This window comes from Erpetoichthys calabaricus, chromosome 3 (genome assembly GCF_900747795.2).
Source record: "Erpetoichthys calabaricus chromosome 3, fErpCal1.3, whole genome shotgun sequence".
Lineage (NCBI taxonomy): Eukaryota > Metazoa > Chordata > Cladistia > Polypteriformes > Polypteridae > Erpetoichthys > Erpetoichthys calabaricus.
Window position 1 is genome coordinate 17,696,526 of NC_041396.2, and position 16,284 is coordinate 17,712,809.

Sequence of the window (16,284 nt, forward strand, 5' to 3'; positions counted from 1 at the left end):
GAACCTTGGGAGGGAGACGAGACGCTGATCTTCTCAGAAGACACTTTGACGTCACGCAAGAGACACTTTAACGTGAGACAAAAGGACAGCAGCTGTACAGGCTTTAAAATGATCGATGCATAGCGCGACAAGCAGAACACGCAGCTCGGCAGCAGCTGATCCGACTGCATCTCCTTAGTATGTGTTCAGCCCTACCACCCTCCCTCCTTTACAACGTGAGCAGCGTTATATGTCCCGTAAAAAAGAGATTTAACCACGTCTGGGGCCGGAAATAAATGACAAAGAGTAGAGTAGAACGTCGTAAAGAATTAAAAATGTTGGCGCGGTACACATGCAGAGCAGGTCAGAGATAATGGAAGTAGGAAAATTCCAAAGTCACAAAAAACTGATAGTAAAAATCGCATTAGCGCAAACAAACGGAAATTATTACTCTGTGAAATAACGGAACAGCAAAAAGAGATTGAATATATTATTCAGATTTAACCTTTAAGTCGGAGACTTGTAGATCGCCTAATTCGTGTTGGCAGCGAGAATTAAAAGATTCCAAAAAACGCTGGCGCGGTATGAAGTCTCGTGAGATTCTTTCAAGTCACGTCCTACTTTATTTTCAAACAAGACCACCGTCATCTCACCTCTCAGTCGTGTGAATGCTGTTGTCAGACACACTTCCTGCGCTCTCAGCTCTTATAAATTTTATCAGGACAATAATTTTATACGTTCTAGATGACATGTCAACGACAAAGTGAAGAAGAAAGAGCACGGATAAAATTTGAAAAAAGTCATTTTATTTATAAGAGAGAAAGAAACGATATTCACTCACGGACAGTTATACTTTGCGTTGTCACGATGCAAGTCCAAACACGGAATCAAAATTCAATGCGATCTTGAAAAAAAGTTAATTCCAAATATTGTTTTTACTAAACTTTTAAAGTAAAAGTGAAAATAAGGCATATGTAACAATTCCCACGAAAATAACAATCTCTTTATCTTTAAATTGTATATCCGGATAACCAAACACAGGGGATGGGTGAGCGAAGCAAGCAGGGAGGCGGAGCCACCTAGTAATCTTAATTCATAATTCGCCTGCCTCCTCACTCACTCACTCACTCACGTCTGTCTGAAGCCAAATGCGCAGTCGCCTTCTGCGCAGCTGCCCGAAAAACCTTACGAGACCGACATCCAACCCCCAACATCGCGGCAGGCGGCGGATTTACGGCCGCAATAATTCAAAGAGAAAGGCGACTTTGATTAAAGCTCTAGAAGCCTTAAAAGCGATTTCGACTACAGCTCGTGGCCTAATTACGCATTCTGATTCAATTACGCATTCATTCAATACACTTATATCAGGTTTGTGGTGCTTATACTTATTACTATTCCATATTGTACAGGAACATTCATCATTCAATATTATACTATAGGCATGGAAAATTCATCAACTAACAGTACAAGCCTGTACAGTAATGAGTAAAGCGGACTACAATCATTACAAAACAACTTCTTCGTTACTTATCACTTGTTCTTCATGCACTGCTGACATAAACTCGTGCCCGTTTCATCTTACATTGTCAAAACGGGCTCTTTGTCTAGTTATAATATAATATAATTAAGCATAGTATGTAACATATTTAATTAAATATACATTTAACACTTACTTCTTTCGCCATTGTCCATACGCTGAGCATGGGTACATAATTCAAATAAGACATTTGGTTACAGAATCGCAAGTGAATGAGAATCATGCCATTCATAATGATTTGTTTGCCATTCAAATTTAGAAACCATTCCTTGCCGATCTCAGACCTTATTTAATTTTATGCCTAGTCAGTCTGCAGTGATAGGTTCTTACATTATAGATTTTTTTTCCTTTCTAAGGATATAATCTAAATGATTTGAAGCCTAAAACGGATCTTTTTCAGTCTGTCACACTTTTCTCTTAAGTGTTTTATTAAACTAAATAGTGCATGATGAACACACACAGATGTCAATGGCATCACATTAGATGGAGAACTGCTGGCTCCTTTGTCATGTGCACCTTATTGCTAATAGGGAGCCATTAAATCAGGATAGAGCACTATATGATAAGACAGATAAGGCACTATATCATGGATAGATGGAGGTGAAAGGATAGATAGATAGATAGATAGATAGATAGATAGATAGATAGATAGATAGATAGATAGATAGATAGATAGATAGATAGATAGATAGATAGATAGATAGATAGGATTCTAATGGGCGGGCCCCGAGTTATGATGCGTTACTCACGTAATAATAAAGTGAATGAAACGATAATTACAGTGCGTACCTTGATGGATGTGTAAACGATCCAATCACATTTGGTGTTGAACATGGTCGCCTCCTTCTTGCAAACGCAGATCGACACCGCGCTCCATATTGGCTAAGGTATCCGCAAGCATTGTAGGGGTGATGGCAGCAGATTCCTGTTCAGTGTTTCGCTGTAATTGTTCCAGTGTTCGAGGCTTGCCCTTTCCTTTTAGTCCCTTTGAAATGACCCGATTGCCAAAATATGATTCAATGTGTGCCATGCTGCGAACTGACGTGTGACAGGTTGCCCTATCTTGCTGGACATCACCTTCACTGATCTCACGGTCATCCAGTTCATCCATAAATAAAAGTAGAAAGAGCGCCATGCTTCAATCTGTTGCACTCGTCCGTACATTTATCCAGGAATACTGTGATCTTTGTTTCGTTTGGATTGCTTCTTTATTAAGACCGTAATACATCACGACTCGGAGCCTCGCCCATTAGAATCACTCAGTATAAATAATGGATTATACATTTAACACTAAAATTCATTTTTTCCTGTTTTATTTCTGCAAACAAAGCATAGGTCATTTAAGATGTATGATTTTAATAAGACAATTCGTTACAAAAACCACAAGTGAATGAGAATTGTTTAATTCGTTGCCGTTTCCAATGAATGAGAGTCAGCCTCTTGGGCAAGTGACTCGGCGAGACCCTGCACATGCGCTTTGACTGTAAGAGTGGACTCAGGCGGGACACGCATGCGCTTCAGCACTTCAGTTGAACTTCGTGGAACTGATTCGTTTGTATTAACGAAGTGAAATTTCATTCACCGAAAAGAATCGATCAAAACGAACGATACATTTGTGAATCGCCCATTATTACGACACGGTGTCGATAATCGAATTACAGTTATCCCATTACAATTCACGGGGGTTGAGGCGCTGGACGCCGGCGTGGGGGAAAATCTGCAAATTTTGGGCTCGTGGGCTCACCTCTGAAAACTGGACCGTTGACCATAAGCCTCACCAATAACGTACAGTCGAATATTTAACAACTACTAGGCAGTACAGCACAGTGTGTGTTATAAATATCATACAAAAAAAAAAGAAAAAGATACGTAATGACTACACCGCAATACTACACTGCACTGCAACGGCAACATGTGGAGTCTTCACGCCTGCTGGCGTAGCTGCAACAGCGCATTATGGATTTCCTGCTCTTTTTACTTTATATACTTTACTGTTGACTCATTATAGGGGTACTTCACCCATAATAATATTTAAAAAATGTCACTTACCCCGTGTGGCTTGTAGTGGTGGCTGAGAATGTTTTTTCTCTCACGTTTTTGTAGATAACGTACACCTTGAAATAGTCGAACGGCAAATAATGTGAAAATGTCCAAGGTAAAAAGAAAACAAATCTCACGTAACTCATGTTGCATAATTCACATGTCAGATATCTATTCCAATGGTCAAAACGTACAAAATGTGTGCAAGTTTATCTAAAATATTATTAGCTGATACTTCCTTGAAAGGCGGCGCCCATAGTAAAACGGAGAAATACCGTTCCCACAATGCTGTGCATTTGACTTAAAGGTCTTACCTGTAATTCAGCTCACAGCACTTTGGGAATGACATATTTCCTCTTTACTACTCGCAAAACTCGGAAAATATTTTCCATTTAATTATTGATAATAAACCCACACACATTTCGGTGCTCCCAATAATCCCGAGACACTCTAGGTGTCCACAGCACTCTGGGGCTCCCACGTGACATCATCGTCCAGTCAGATTTTAAAGAGACGGCGCTCCAGCTTCCATTTCCAACTTTGTGGGTGTTATTTGTGAATTCTTACCAATAAGTACAAACTGAAATCACTCAAAAGAAACGAGTCTTTACATATGACTTCTGACTGCAAATTCTGTTTAGCATTTTTGGGTTTAATGTTCAAAAGTTAAACAGATTTAGATTTTGACTTTCTCCTCGTTTCAAAGGCTGTTATTTTGTTTTTCCCCCTTTTTGCTTGCAGTTCCATTTCCTGATTCATTTCTTTCTTTTTTTCAGCTGGTAATTTTATGACTTTGAGTATGTTATGTGTTACGCTCTGTTCTAGCAGGATTGGTAACTGCAATCAGTGTGTTTAAACATGCATTGCATTTCCCATTCCAATAGATGGTGCCTCTTAAGCATTAACACTGCTTTTACGAATCAGGTACCAAATAATATATAACAGAGACATGCAGTATGCATTGCATTTGTCATTTCAACAAATGGTACATCACCAACCTTTGTAGTAATAAAATGACTGCATTTGTCATTCCAACAGATGGCACATTAAACCCATTTGAGGTAATGCATTTTATTACTACAAATGTTTATGATGTCTCATGTGTTGGAATGACAAATGCAATACATACTGCATGTCTCTGTGATATACCATTTGGTACTGGATTCGTAAAAGCAGTGTTAATGTTTAAGAGGCGCCATCTATTGGAATGAGAAATGATATACATTGTATTGCTACATGCATTAGAAAATACATTCCAATAAATGGTACACTGCAAATGTTAATACTGAAGTCTACTCTGATTACTTAGATTTCAACCCATCTTAAATGGGTAGTAAATTGTATATTATTTATTTTTTGTATGTTATTTATGCATTACTAGCTGTGCTCTCTGTCTAACATGGGTTAAAATCTAAGTAATCAATGTAGACTTCAGCATTAACATTTGTATTGCACCATCTGTTGGAATGCACTGTTGTACAGATAATAAAAAATCCAACAGATGGCACACCACATTTGCTTATCTGGCTGATGCCTTTATCCAAGTCGACTTACAACATTTATGATACAATTGGTTACATTTCTTTTGTTTTTCCAATTGGAGCACAGGCAGGTCAAGTGACTTTGCTCATGGTCACACAGGGGCAGTGTGGGTGGGATTTGAACCCACAATCTCAGGTTTGGAAGTCCAAAGCCTTACCCACTACACCACACACATATTAAAACTGCTTTCCTTCATGTCCATTTGTTATATGCCATTTGGTATGGGATACATAAAATCAGTGTTAATACAAAGACAAGTGCAGTGCATTTTATTACTACACATGTCTATAATGCACCATCCGTTGGGATGACAGATGCAATGCATATTGTATGTTTCTGTTATATGCCATTTAGTATGGGTGTTCATGTTATTTTTTTTACCACAAAATGTTTGTGATGTGCCATATGTTGGAATGACAAATGCAATCTTTTTTTACTACAAAATCTGTGTGATACGTCATCTGTTGGAATGACAAATCCAATCATTTCATTACTATAAAATGTCTGTGATGTGCCATCTGTTAGAATGACAAATGCAGTCATTTTATTACCACAAACTGTTTGTGAGGTGCCATCTGTTGGAATGACAAATGCAATTATGTTATTACTACAAATGTGTGTGATGTGTCATCTTTTGGAATGACAAATGCAATTCATTTTTGTTACTACATGCATTACAAAAAACATTCCAACAGACGGTGCACTGTAAACGTTAATGCTGAGGTCTATGATGACTACTTCGATTCCAACCCATTTTAGGTAAATAGAACAGCTTTGTACGGGGGGTGACCACAGGCTTTGTTTCACTTTGATATTTTTTTTCCCCACCTAGGGACCTTTATTTAGTGACTGCACCTGCACTTTATTAAGGAAGTGCCCTCTCAGAGGTGTTATTGAGGTCTGTTACAACCACAACAACTTACACCCAATGGAGAACATGTCAGCTCCACACAGAAAACCACCCGAGAGCTGAAGGCAGCAGCGCAAACCTCTGTGCCACTGAGCCCTCCTACTCCAAAGTAGAATCAGCTACGCTCATCTGAGTGAGCTCTGCTCCTTTGGCATTTTTCGGTAGTTCTGAGTGACAACTTCATTTTAAATCTTTCATTTACTTTGCTGTCTAAATGGGCAGGATAAGGGAATAAGATTTAGTACACTACGTCTAACTGTAATAAAACAAGAAAGTCAATTAAAAACAAGTCACCACACATAATGCCTTTGAATGGACCCTCAGCACCACAGCACCCCGGACTGCAAGTATGGTGCCCTCCACCACCCTGACTAATCTAGACATGCCAAAGCTTTAATGTTCAGCATAAGCAAAAATGTTTAAAAGACACCGCAGGTCACTCAGCCAGTCAGCCTCTCTGCTGTGTGAACGGCAAAAACACAAACTGATGAAAAATTGATATGGCAGGCACAGGGGAAATGATCTCAGCGTAGAAGGAGACAGAAAAGTAAAGGCACACTGAAACTGACAGCCTCACCCCACACGTATGGAGACGGGTGCGCAACAATTACAATATTAGTAGCGATAATGATAAAGACACCCAGGGCTCGTGCCTAAAGCTGAAAGGAGAGGCTCCGGCTGCATGGAAGACTAAAAAGACAACAATCAGACGGGTTCAAAGAGCACAATGAATACTCCGAAACAGCAACGGCCATTTAATGAAGGGAGCGCCTGAGCACCTGAGCGCGACTCCTGCCACCGCCTGAGGCTGCATAAGGAAGAGCAGACGCCCCACTCTGCTGGGATTAAACACCTAGAAAAACTCATCCTAATAATATTAATAATAATAATAATAATAATAATATTAAAGGCCCTCACAGAATTAGTTCCTGATGCTGCCGGGAGAGACTCGGGCTCTGATAAACCTAAAGATGAATTCATTAGGTTTACAAAAACACATCAAGAAGAAGAAGAAGAAGAAAGGCTTTAGTTCCTGTCAATTCTGATTGGACTGTTCTCAGGTATGTGCCACTTTACCTGCCACCCTGCCCTGGGTAAGTAGGTGACATAGATGAAGGAAGGGTACTTTAGATTAACAACACTACAGCTACAGCTGGGCAACCCCCTCAAAACCCCCAGGGCAGGCATCTGGCGAGTGCCTTTTGCATCTGGGAGAGAGTCCGTCTTAAACTTGGAATAGTGCAGTTTTCAAATATGTATCAATGGATAGATAATAATAATAATAATAGTTCACAAAGTCATAAATCACCCCAATAGTTTGGTCTGAATAGGTTCTGGTACCCTGAACCTGACTAATAGGTTTAGAATGGATGGATGGGTGAACTGATGAATAGATAATAATAATAAATAATAAATAATAATAATAATAATATGAGCCCTATCCAGATTTGCTTCCTACTTTGCAGGTGGCATTGCCACATGAAGCAACTACCCTTATGACCCTAAATTTAAAATAAGCAAATTTAAAAAAGGATTATTATTAACAATAATAATAATAATAATAATACCAATTAGATAGATAGATAGATAGATAGATAGATAGATAGATAGATAGATAGATAGATAGATAGATAGATAGATAGATAGATACTTTATTAATCCCAATGGGAAATTCACATTCACTAATTAGATTAGCACTTTGTCCTGAGTTAATTATTTTTTGTGTCTAATTTGGACTGAATAGGCTCCAGCCATCTGTTACCCAAACCTAAATTAAATGGATTCAAGGACAGATCTACAGATATGTATTATTATTACTATTATTATTAACACTACAACTACTTCTAATCATAATAATAATAATAATAATAATAATATATGAATAAATAATTACCTTGTGTTGGGCTAGTCCTGTCTTACGCTGAATTTGGTCTGAGTAGGCTAAAGTCCACTGTTACCCTGAACTAGATTAAATTCATTAAAATTGATTTAAAACAGATGGATTAATGGATAGATAATAATAATAATAACAATAATAATAATAATAATAATAATAATAATAATAAATCGCCTTGTGGTGTTTTAGTTCTTGCCTTCTAACCAGTTTGATCAGCAGAATTGACTAAAGTCACCTGTTACCATGAACTGGATTAAATGGGTTTAAAAATGGATGGAAAAATTATTATTATTATTATTATTATTATACCCTGTCATGGATTAGCACTTTATCCAGGGTTAATAATTTTCTTGGACTGACTAGGCTCCAGAACTGTGTTACGTCAGCCTAAATGACATCAGTTCAAAAATGGATCTTTGGACAGGTAATAATAATAATATTATTATTAATATTATTATTAATAATAATAATATATGAATAAATAATTACCTTGTGTTGGGCTAGTCCTGTCTTATGCTGAATTTGGTCTGAGTAGGCTAAAGTCCACTGTTACCCTGAACTAGATTAAATTCATTAAAATTGATTTAAAACAAATGGATTATTGGATAGATGATAATAATAATAATAATAATAATAATAATAATAATAATAATAATAATAATAATAATAATAATAAATCGCCTTGTGGTGTTTTAGTTCTTGCCTTCTGCCCAGTTTGATCAGCAGAATGGACTAAAGTCACCTGTTACCATGAACTGGATTAAATGGGTTTAAAAATGAATGGAAAAATTATTATTATTATTATTATTATTATTATTATTATTATTATTATTATTATACTCTGTCATGGATTAGCACTTTGTCCAGGGTTAATTATTATGTTTTATCATCATCATAACAATAATACTGGTGATGATAATACAGTGCCTACCACTGCCATCTTAGCCCCTCCAGAGCTTTAGTTCAAATCACGTGTGGCTCCATCACAGTCTGTGTAGCGTTGACTATGATTGCCGGCTTCACATGTGAATGGGTGTTGGGGGGGGGGGGGTCTGTCTATGGGCTCTCCGGTAGTCTTGTACCCCTCTCGAGGTGGGCACAAGTGACTGTCTGCCTGCCTGCACTGGGGTCCGCGAGGTCCGGACAACGCTGAGATGTTTTTGGCGTGGGGCTCACTTAAAGCAGGGTGCCCTCAGGAGGTACATCCTAACAATAAAACATCACAATGGAAAACAAGTAACTCAGTTGGACAGAATAATAAAAGAAGATAAAAAAAGGACTCGGCGGCAGTCGGGGGATACGATGGGTGGGGATCAATCACTGTGAATTCTTAAATGCCCGGCAGTAGAGACGATGGATTTTTCAGAGGAGACAGTTTTGCAGAAGCCTTAACGGATTCAGGCAGCTTCCTCCATAAAAGCTAAAGAGTGAAGAGCACCAGCCACCAGACAGCTGGATGAACGGGAGGAGGAGGAGGAGTGAGACCGGGTACCAGTAGCACTACAGTAAAACTTTATTAAACATGCATGCATTTGTCATTGCCATTACTGTATAAGGATGATAAAAATGGGCTGATGAGAGAGAATTTGGGGAAAGTTTCCAACAGCGTGGCTTTGTACATGTCATAATGTCGGAATATACAGACGCAGATACACAAACCAAGACAGGCAGAACCCTCATCAGTCTGATAACAATACTTTTTTATATGGCGTTTAAATTCACGTTGTGCGTAATAAACGTAGACACTTTCCACCACCACATACGTGTCAGAGTGGTGCTGGACTTTGGGCCACAAGGCTGCTGACTCCAATGCCAAGACTCACTCAGTGTTACACTTTCAGTATAAAATGTCTTTCACCATTAAGCCCTAATCGCCATAATAACCCTAAGCCTTTACCATGGCACTCCAAACTGTGGTCAGGCCCATCCCGTTTGAGAAGGTGTCTAGAATGGGATAGGGATGGAGTTGATCGGACATCGTTTGGAAGGACACGTCTACCGGTGTATAGAAGGGTCCTACAGTTCACACTGCATGTCAGAACAAAAAACAAAAATACAAACCGTGAAGCCCAAGGAACTCTCTGTAGACCTCTGCAATCAAATTGTGCCGAGGCAAAGAAGATCAGGGCAAGGGGATCAAACCACTTCAACAGCTTTGAATGTCCCCAGTAGCACAGTGGCCTTGTTCATGTTGAAATGGAAGACGTTTCAGACCACCAGGACTCTTTCTGGAGTTGGCTGTCTGTTCAAACTGAGTAACCGGGCAAGAAGGGCCTTGGTCTGGGAGGTGAACAAGAAGTCACTGATCACTCTTAAAGGGACTTCAGAAGTCCCCTGCTGAGAAGGAACAAATTGTTGGAAGGACGGCCATCTCACCAGCACTCCATCAAGATTTGCCAGTCTGGAGAAAAAGGCATTTGACAGTTTAAAGAATTCCGAGAGCTCAGGAGACAAAAATTGAACTTGTTGGGCAGAAACGGCAAGCGTTATGTTCTTCTCAGTGGCAAGGATGAGACTGGTCAGAACTGAAGGAAGGATGAATGTGGCCAAATACAGAGAGGAGGTCCTTGGAAAAACAGAAAACAAAAAAAAACTTCTCCAAAGTGCATGCCACCTCATTCTGGGGTGACAGACCACCTTTCGCTACCACAGTCACCCAAAGCATCCAGCCAAGGCAATGCTGGAGTGGCTTCAGTGCAACTCTCCACGTGGGCTTGAGTAGCCCGTCCAAAGCCCCGACCTAAACTCCATTGAACACGCATGCAGAGACCTGAAGATGGCCATCCACAGACGCTGCTCACCCAGTCTGGAGGAGCTCGAGAGGATCTGCCAGCAACAAAGGGAACAAACTGCCTGAACAAGGGGGGCCAAGCTTGTGGAGACTGACCAGGAAGAGTCAATGCTGGAAGTGCTGCTAAAGGGGCTTCTACAGACTGCTGAATTAAGGGTGTGAATTAAACTTCTCTGAAAGAGAGACTTCAAGTTTTGATTTTGAACAAATGTACCTTTCTGAAGACACGTCACTTTGTCATTATGGGTTACTGAGTGTAGCTTGATGGGCAAAAATGCCAAATGTATCCATTTAAATATATTTATATTATAATACAGTATATATACTGAATTATATATGGAAGAGAAGGTCTGTGATACGGTTTGCATATTTGCAGCTGGAGATCCACAAAGGGAGAAGAATGAATCACATATCATAAAGTAGTTTTTATTCCTGAGCTTTCAACCGCTGCCAGGGGTCTTCATCAGAGGATAATGCTTAGACTTACAAGAGTCAAAGGCAATATATCCAGCATATGCAAACTTAAGAAGAACATGTTCATAATAAATAAACTGTACACCAAATACCCCACCATCCTGATCACACTGACTTAGCCACCTCAAACGTAATGTTTTGCTATATATTGCCTTTGATTCTTGTAAGTCCAAGCATTATCCTCTGATGAAGACCCCTGGCAGCGGCTGAAAGCTCAGGAATAAAACTACTTTATGATCCCTTTGTGGATCTCCAGCTGCATATATATATATATATATATATATATATATCCATCCATTCATCCATTTTCCAAACCGCTGAAACCGAACACAGGGTCATGGGGGTCTGCTGGAGCCAATCCCAGCCAACACAGGGCACACGGCAGGAACCAATCCTGGACAGGGTGCCAACCCATCTCAGTATATATATATATATATAATATATATATATATATATATATATATATATATATATATATATTCACGGCATTCGAAGTCTGTGTCGCAATCTGATTGTATGGGTGGTTACCTACCAGGTAACGCTTGTGGTTGGCCAGCAATCTGCTAACATCCGCCACGGTGCCCTCAGTTTGTGAGGAGCAGATCATAGAATGGTTGAAATAGTTTACTGTCAAATAAATGCAAAGAGTACGCGACACGTGTTTCGCCCAGAATGAGGGCGAAACACGTGTCGCGTACTCTTTGCATTTATTTGACAGTAAACTATATATATATATATATATATATATATATATATATATATATATATATATATATATATATATATATATGCTGTATATATATATTATATATAATATACATGCAGATATGTGGATATGTGTACACGTAATTATAGGTAAATGAAAATGGTGAAATTATTTTTATACTGAATGCATAAATGAGTGACTTGCTCCAACATAGTACAACATGCAGAAAGTGAAGGGGTCTGAATACTTTCTGAATTCTCTGCAATGGTGGGTGCTTCTGCTAGCATATATATATGTGTATGTGTGTGCGTGTGTGTGTATGTTATTTAACACTAATTAAAAATTTATATGTGTGGATGTGTCTAGATAGGCAGATATCGAAGGCTTTGTTTGTATACAGTATACTACTGTGTGATAGACGAATAGATCTGAAGGACAGTATGTGGGATGGATGGAAAGATAAAAACAAAGATAGATAGATAGATAGATAGATAGATAGATAGATAGATAGATAGATAGATAGATAGATAGATAGATAGATAGATAGATAGATAAAGGCGCTATATGATACATATTCTGATCGTCACTGCTTATGACCGAGCAAATTAAGGATCGTCAAAAGATCTTGACAGCTGGTTAAATCGAAGCCACGCTGTCATCTGTGCACACGTATCAGTATCCAAACTGTTGTCATTCCATAAAGCGATTGATTGAGATTATTGTGACTCTTGATCATTGCCATCCCTTCTGCTGTGAACCGGAGTGGCGATCATGGCAGTCCTGCAGTCACTCTGTGATTAGGCGCTAATGAGCGCCTGGTCTGAGACAAGTTCTAACAATACTGAATCATTTATGCACACATTTATTCTTTTTTCATTGTCTAGTGCGCGTTTCACGGCGGATCACAATGCACGGAGTCAATACAAAACCTGGGTCTGCACGTCTGTCAGAGCCGCGGTGTCACTGATCTTGGGTCCTGTGCTCGTCTTTTAGGTGAACTTGTCTCCCCTTGTGTGCGGGCGCGCGCTCGCGAGCGTGTGCGTGTGCTTGTGTGTGTGTAGGTTGCTTTCTGCGGGTATTCGGGTTTTCCTGCCACGTCCCCCGAAGACTTCCCTGATCGATTACCGTGCAGACTTTAAGCAGGGCTGTGTGCGTGAGTGGGCCCTACGATGGGCTGGCAGGTTTGATTGCCCGAAGATTCTTCATGGGGCCCGTGGCCCTCAATGAACGCGAATGGTGACTGTTGCCAACTGTTTGTGCCCGCGTGTATTTTATGTAACCAGCACATAAACACAGTTGAGCACTTCGTAGGGTGAACAGCACAATGAAGTGCGCGGAGGAGAGCTAATCGCCTTTTCATCTGCGGAGATAACATAAATACCGAGCGTTAAGTCCGACGATGTGTTGGATATGATGCGCAAAGCACGTTATGGTTACGGTTAATCTGCGCGTTGAATAATGCAGGATGTAATTGCGTTAAAATGAATAGATATTTATCCTTGTTTTCACTTTCTCTTACTTAAACCTTTACTGTAAGTGCGCTATATTTATGAATACGTTATTTCTAAATGTATTTTGAACAAACCCCGCACCTCCCGTTTTAAAATTGCCATATTCAATCCGCTAGACGGACTTTTTTTGGTTGTCCATTCGTGCCGCTGTCGGGCTCATCCCTTTTTTCGCGCTTTCACCTGTTGAGTCAACACTCTGAAGAAAACAGCCGTAAGACCCCCCCACTCCCAACCCCCCAACAAAATAGCAAGTGAAAGCTGGCAGTGCCCCAGAGAATGACTGCCTACCGGACTGCCGATGTAATGGCTTTGCACCTTCGCACCCAGCGCAGCACGTCGTGTAGGCACGGAGAGCAGAGGCGCGCTGGCTCTCCTGTCTCGGCGCTCCCCCCCTCCACCAGCAACCTCGGTGCGCTTCAGGTAAACTTCAGGATGCTCACACTTCACCTTCCTCAGAAAACAAAAATCACCATTCTAAGGGCGCACTTTTATTTGCCAATTGAAGCTACATGCTATCTTCTCAACGGTCGCGCTGCCCCAGTTTGCGGTTTTCACCTCGAACAGAGTCAACAATCCCAAGTTGTCAGCTACCTCGCAGATCGCTCGTTAGAAACAAAACAAGTAGAAACCCCACCAATAACAAAAAGAGGACACCCGAGTGTGGGCTGAGAAGCAGCTACTGAAAAAAAAAAAAAAAATATATATATATATATATATATATATATATATATATATATATATATATATATTAATAATAAAGGATGCCTCGTGCTTTAACTCCTTCTGAGCCGATTAGCAGCGCATCGTTGCTTTTAATTACAGATCTCTTTAGTCGCTAAATATTCACTAAATCCCGGGATTGAAAAAAAAAAGTTAATTGAAAAGAAATCGCGTTTGACCTCCAACGATAAATACAAAGAGAAGAGACAGAAATTGAAGGACGTCATGAAAACTGGAAATAAATGAGTAAATAATAGTGGGTACAAGAGAGGAAGACGACGGTAAACTAAGCAAATGATTATAAATATATATATAATATATATAATATATAAATATATAGTTATATATATATATATATATATAATATATATATATATAAACAATGACAGGCGACGAATGACGAAGGTGTCTTCCGAAGATAAGACAGAGGCGGCGAAATAAGTAAAGAAAAGACAAGGACTTAAAATGGTGACTTTTACATGTGTGGAGGATAAATCGTAAAAGAAAAGGCGAGAACAGTGGGTCATTTTCGTGGAGACAGTAATAACAGCAACATTTAGAAAGAAAGAAAGAAAAGAAGAGAAAGATAGAAAGAAAGAAAAGAAAGAAAGTACAGAAAGAAAGAAAGAAAGAAGAAAGACCCTCTGTCACTCACCTCCAGAATAAAGGGCAGCCCGCAAGAAGGCGCGCCGCAGGCACCCCGGTGAGTCCCGCTCGAGCTGGTCGGGTCAAATCCAAATAATGTGACGAACCAGAAGGAAGGAGGGAAAGGTGGCAGTGGAGGGGAAGGGGGTGGTGGTGGCGGCGAGATTCAGGGAGCGGGCCACAGAAGGATTAATTCATCAGATGAGAAACTGGGATAAAAGAGAGCGCCTTGTCCCCTGGCTTGGCAGGCGATAGCGGAGCATGCCAGAGCCCGGCGGCGGCGGCGGCGCTCGCTCGCTCGGCTTCATTAGCTGGGACGGGTCCCTAGCTCAGCTGGGAGCTGCTGTGATGCCTCCTCGGTGAATGCGCTGTGGACGAGAAGCGTTAAGTGGGAGACTCTGCGAGGTGTGCTCGTACGTTCTCTCTCTCTCTCTCTCTCTCTCTCTCTCTCTCTCTTTTCCACGCTCGCTCTCTTCCTCTCTCCTGTTTATCATCCCCTCCCTCGCACATAACGCTCAGGCTGTGCGCGTTCACAAAGAAACCCGGCGATTACGCGCATCTGTGCGGAGGAGGGGGGGTGGGGGGGGAGAGAGATCGACTCGGAACCTGACGCTGCATGGCTAATGTGGCCCAATGACATACATACCTGAGCTCCGTCTCCATCGGCCTTCTTTCCGTCGAAACAAAAAAGAAGGTCGCCCATTGTCATTCCAGTTCCTCCCCAGGCGACGCGGAAACCAATGGCAGAATACAGAAAAGAAAAAAATGGAAAACTCGTTCTCGTTTTTAAAAATACAGATGAGCGAATGACAAATCGTCTGGCGATAAATAAAAGTGAATCACTCACGGACAAATCATGCGCACTTTTGATGTGGCTGTTGGCTCGCCCTCTGCTCGAAATCTACGTAACTTTTATATCGGAATATTGAAAAGTTTTGACGCGATGATCTAACGGACAGGAAACATGAAGAAGCCGCGAAGGCGTTCTGATTTATGAAATAATTAGAAATACAATACGATACGATACAACGCAGCCCTTGCTTGGATATTCATTACCTGTGTCTCGTGTTAGTGTATAGCGCCGGTAAAGAACAGATTAATTAGCTGTGCCGTTCCCTTAGACTGAATCATAAATAGTCAATCAAGGACGAATATTTTATTGATTAATCAGGTATCAAATATGCCAGCAGGTTTGAGCTGAATTTGATCCCGTGGGCTTTGAAAATGTTCGCAGAATATGCAGACAAAACAGAAATCTGTAATGTCTTGAAGGCTAAGGGCCACCTTCACATGTGGGCACAATGGGCACTGGCTGGAGGCCCCAGGAGCATAGGGGCCCACAATGTTTCTGATGCCTATGTATGTTTCTGTTTTGCTATCAAACTCTTGCCCTGTGGCCTATGATGCTGGTGAGACTGCCCTGGGCTGCCTAGCAGGATATGACGGATCAAGAAATCTCAAACTCAACCGACGTTATTGTATGCAGTAAGAATCCTTTTAAAATGAGGGAACCCGGTGCTGTTTTACAAAAA

The 16,284-nt window shown here is 40.5% G+C and overlaps 1 protein-coding gene across 2 annotated transcripts in view; it reads right to left on the reverse strand.

Moving 5' to 3' along the window:
- kcnd3 (potassium voltage-gated channel, Shal-related subfamily, member 3) overlaps positions 1-15,615 on the reverse strand; it is a 505,116-nt gene extending 489,501 nt beyond the window's left edge. Inside the window, exon 1 of one of the 2 annotated variants that reach the window (XM_051924424.1) lies at positions 15,399-15,615. The gene's annotated coding sequence lies outside the window, so the exon portion shown is untranslated. The remainder of the gene's footprint in view (positions 1-15,398) is intronic. The other variant, XM_028796407.2, reaches the window with a different exon arrangement.
- Positions 15,616-16,284: the final 669 nt, after the last annotated feature.